At 36.2% G+C, this 4,272-nt stretch overlaps 1 non-coding gene across 1 annotated transcript; it reads left to right on the forward strand.

Moving 5' to 3' along the window:
• The first annotated feature begins 2,239 nt into the window (after nucleotides 1-2,239).
• On the forward strand, nucleotides 2,240-2,347 carry LOC112760097 (small nucleolar RNA R71). The gene has a single exon (XR_003180551.1). It is a non-coding gene; the product is annotated as a small nucleolar RNA R71 (small nucleolar RNA).
• The last annotated feature ends 1,925 nt before the right edge of the window (nucleotides 2,348-4,272 follow it).

A 4,272-nucleotide genomic window follows, 5' to 3' on the forward strand; every position in this document is an offset into this window, starting at 1 on the left:
TGAGGTGATTGGTGAAGGGTATTTGGGGAAGAGCGTTATGAAAAGGTGTGAAGAGGAGAGAAGAAGGTAGGTGGGGATCCTGTAGGGTCCACAGATCCTGGAGGGCCAAGGACTTAACATCCCTACTCCAATTAGGCGTGTAAAACGCCCTTACTGTGCAATCCTGGCGTTTAACGCCAGACTGCTGCTTGTTTCTGGCATTAAACGCCCAAATATAGCCTGTTTCTGGCGTTTAACGCCAGGTAGATGCTTGTTTCTAGCGTTAAATGCCAGCTTGGTGCTTGTTTCTGGCGTTAAACGCCAGACAGATGCTTGTTTCTGGCGTTTAAATACCGGAATGTTCCTCCTCCAGGGTGTGTTATTTTTAATGCTATTTTTCATTCTGTTTTTGATTTTTTAGTAGTTTTTGTGACTCCACATGATCATCAACCTAATAAAACACGAAATAACAATAAAAAGAAAATAGATATAATTAAATAACATTGGGTTGCCTCCCAACAAGTGCTTCTTTAATGTCAATAGCTTGACAGTGAGCTCTCATGGAGCCTCACAGATAATTAGAGCAAGGTTGGAACCTCCCAACACCAAACTTAGAGTTTGAATGTCGGGGTTCAACACCAAACTTAGAGTTTGGTTGTAGCCTCCCAACACCAAACTTAGAGTTGTACTGTGGGGGCTTTGGTTGACTCTACAGTGAGAGAAGCTTTTAATGCTTCCTCTCCATGGTTACAGAAGAAGATCCTTGAGTTTTAAACACAAGGTTGTCCTCATTCAGTTGGGGGACCAACTCTCCTCTATCCACATCAATCACAGCTCTTGCTGTGGCTAGGAAGGGTCTTCCAAGGATGATAGATTCATCTTCTTCCTTCCCAGTGTCTAGGATTATGAAATCAGCAGGGACGTAAAGGCCTTCAACCTTTACTAGCACGTCCTCTACTAGTCCATAAGCCTATTTTCTTGAGTTGTCTATCATCTCTAATGAGATTCTGGCAGCTTGCACCTCAAAGATCCCAAGTTTCTCCATTACAGAGAGTGGCATTAAGTTTATTCCTGACCCCAGGTCACACAGAGCCTTCTCAAAGGTTATGGTGCCTATGTTACAGGGTATTAAGAATTTACCAGGATCCTGTTTCTTTTGAGGTAATTTCTGCCTATCCAATACATTTAGTTCATTGGTGAGCAAGGGAGGTTCATCTTCCCAAGTCTCATTACCAAATAATTTGGCATTCAGCTTCATGTTTGCACCAAGGTACTTAGCAACTTGCTCTTCAGTAATGTCTTCATCCTCTTCAGAGGATGAATACTCATCAGAGCTCATGAAGGGCAGAAGAAGGTTCAATGGAATCTCTATGGTCTCTAGATGAGCCTCAGATTCCTTTGGTTCCTCAAAGGGATACTCCTTATTGGTCACTGAACGTCCCAGGAGGTCTTCCTAACTGGGATTCACGTCCTCCTCCTCCTCTCTGGGTTCGGCCACACCAAGTAAGGTAATGGCCTTACACTCTCTTTTTGGATTCTCTTCTGTATTGCTTGGGAGAGTACTAGGAGGAGTTTCAGTGACTCTTTTACTCAGCTGGCCCACTTGTGCCTGCAAATTTCTAATGGAGGACCTTGTTTCATTCATGAAACTTACAGTGGCCTTAGATAGATCAGAGACTATATTTGCTAAGCTAGATGGATCCTGCTCAGAATTCTCTGTCTGTTGCTGAGTGGATGATGGAAAAGGCTTGCTATTGCTAAACCTGTTTCTTCCACCATTATTAAAGCCTTGTTGAGGCTTTTGTTGATCCTTCTATGAGAAATTTGGATGATTTCTCCATGAGGGATTATATGTGTTTCCATAGGGTTCACCCATGTAATTCACCTCTGCTATTGCAGGGTTCTCAGGATCATAAGCTTTTTCTTCAGAAGATGGCTCTATAGTATTGTTGGATGATTCCTTCAATCCATTCAGACTCTGAGAGATCATATTGACTTGCTGAGTCAATATTTTGTTCTGAGCCAATATGGCATTCAGAGTATCAATTTCAAGAACTCCCTTCCTCTGAGGCGTCCCATTACTCACAGGATTCCTTTCAGAAGTGTACATGAACTGGTTATTTGCAACCATGTCAATGAGTTCCTGAGCTTCTGCAGGCGTTTTCTTTAGGTGAATGGATCCACCTGCAGAATGGTCCAGTGACATCTTTGATAGCTCAGACAAACCATCATATAATATATCCAGGATGGTCCATTCTGAAAGCATATCAGAAGGACACTTTTTGGTCAGTTCCTTGTATCTCTCCCAAGCTTCATAGAGGGATTCACCTTCTTTTTGTTTGAAGGTTTGAACATCCACTCTATGCTTACTAAGCTTTTGAGGAGGAAAGAACTTGGCTAAGAAAGCCGTGACCAGCTTATCCCAAGAGTTCAGGCTATCTTTAGGTTGAGAATTCAACCATATTCTAGCTCTGTCTCTTACAGTAAATGGGAAAAGCATAAGCCTGTAGACCTTGGGATCAACTCCATTGGTCTTAACAGTGTCACAGATCTGCAAGAATTCAGTTAAGAACTGAAAAGGATCTTCTGATGGAAGTCCATGAAACTTGCAGTTCTGTTGCATCCGAGAAACTAATTGAGGTTTCAGCTCAAAATTGTTTGCTCCAATGGTAGAGATTGAGATGCTTCTTCCATGAAAATTGGAATTTGGTGCAGTAAAGTCACCAAGCATCTTCCTTGCATTGTTATTATTTTCGGCCATGTCTCCTTCTTTTTCAAAAATTTCTGTCAGATTTTCTCCAGAGAGTTGTGCTTTAGCTTCCCTTAGCTTCCTCTTCAGAGTCCTTTCAGGTTCAGGATCAGCTTCAACAAGAATGCTCTTATCCTTGTTCCTGCTCATATGAAAAAGAAGAGAACAGAAAATATAGAATCCTCTATGTCACAGTATAGAGATTCCTTATGTAAGTATAAGAAGAGAATAATGGAGGAAGGAAAAGATAAACATCCAAACACAAGGGAGAGGAGTGAGTTCGAATTCTTGGGTGAAAGAGGGGTGTTAGTAGATGAATAAATAAACAGAAGGGGATGAGAAATGAGAGAATTCAAAAATTAAATAAATTAAATAAAAAATATTTTTGTTTTAAATTAAATTTAAAGTTAGAATTCGAAAATACAAAAAAGAAAAATTAAATTAAATTAAAGTAAAAATTAAAACAATTAGTTAATAAAAAAGGAATTTTGAAAAAGAGGGAAGGGATTTTCAAAAATTAGAAAGAGAGAGTTAGTTAGGTAGTTTTGAAAAAGATATGAATCAAACAAAAAGATAAGATTAATTGAAAAAGATTTGAAAATCAATTTTGAAAAGATAAGAAGCTAGAAAATAAGTTAGAAAAGATTTTGAAATTAATTTTGAAAAAGATGTGATTGAAACTTATTTTGAAAAAGGATTTGAAAAAGAACTTTAAAAAGATTTGATTTTGAAAATTAAAGTTGATTACTTGACTAACAAGAAACAAAAATATATGATTTTGAAATTTAAAGATTGAACCTTTCTTAATAGGCAAGTAACAACTTGAAAAATTTTTGAATCAATCACATTAATTGTTAGTAAAGATTTTGAAATTATGAAATGGAAATAAGAAAAAGATTTTTGAAAATCAATTTAAAATTTTCGAAAATCATAAAAAAAGATTTGATTTTTGAAAAAGATAGAAATTTTTTAAATTGAAAATTTGATTTGACTCATAAGAAACAACTAGATTTTAAAAATTTTTGAAAAACTCAACTCAGATATTCAAAAGTTTATGAGTGAAATAAGGGAAAGATATTTTTTTATTTTTGAATTTTAATGATGAGAGAGAAAAACATCAAAAAGACTCAATGCATGAAAATTTTGGATCAAAATAAATGATGCATGCAAGAACACTATGAATATCAAGATGAACACCAAGAACACTTTGAATGTCAAGATGAACACCAAGAACTTATTTTTGAAAATTTTTAAGAAAAGAAAAACATGCAGGACACCAAACTTAAAAATTTTTCATGTATGGACACTAACAAATTGAAAATGCATATAAAAAAAACAAGAAAAGACACAAAACAAGAAATTTTAAAGATCAAACAAGAAGACTTACCAGGAACATCTTGAAGATCATGAAAAATGCAATGCATGGATTTTCGAAAGATGCAAGAAAGAGATAAACATGCAATTGACACCAAACTTAAAAACTGACACAAGACTTAAACAAGAAACATCAAATTATTTTTGATTTTTTTGATTTTATTAAAAGT

This window comes from Arachis hypogaea, chromosome 16, assembly GCF_003086295.3.
Source record: "Arachis hypogaea cultivar Tifrunner chromosome 16, arahy.Tifrunner.gnm2.J5K5, whole genome shotgun sequence".
Lineage (NCBI taxonomy): Eukaryota > Viridiplantae > Streptophyta > Magnoliopsida > Fabales > Fabaceae > Arachis > Arachis hypogaea.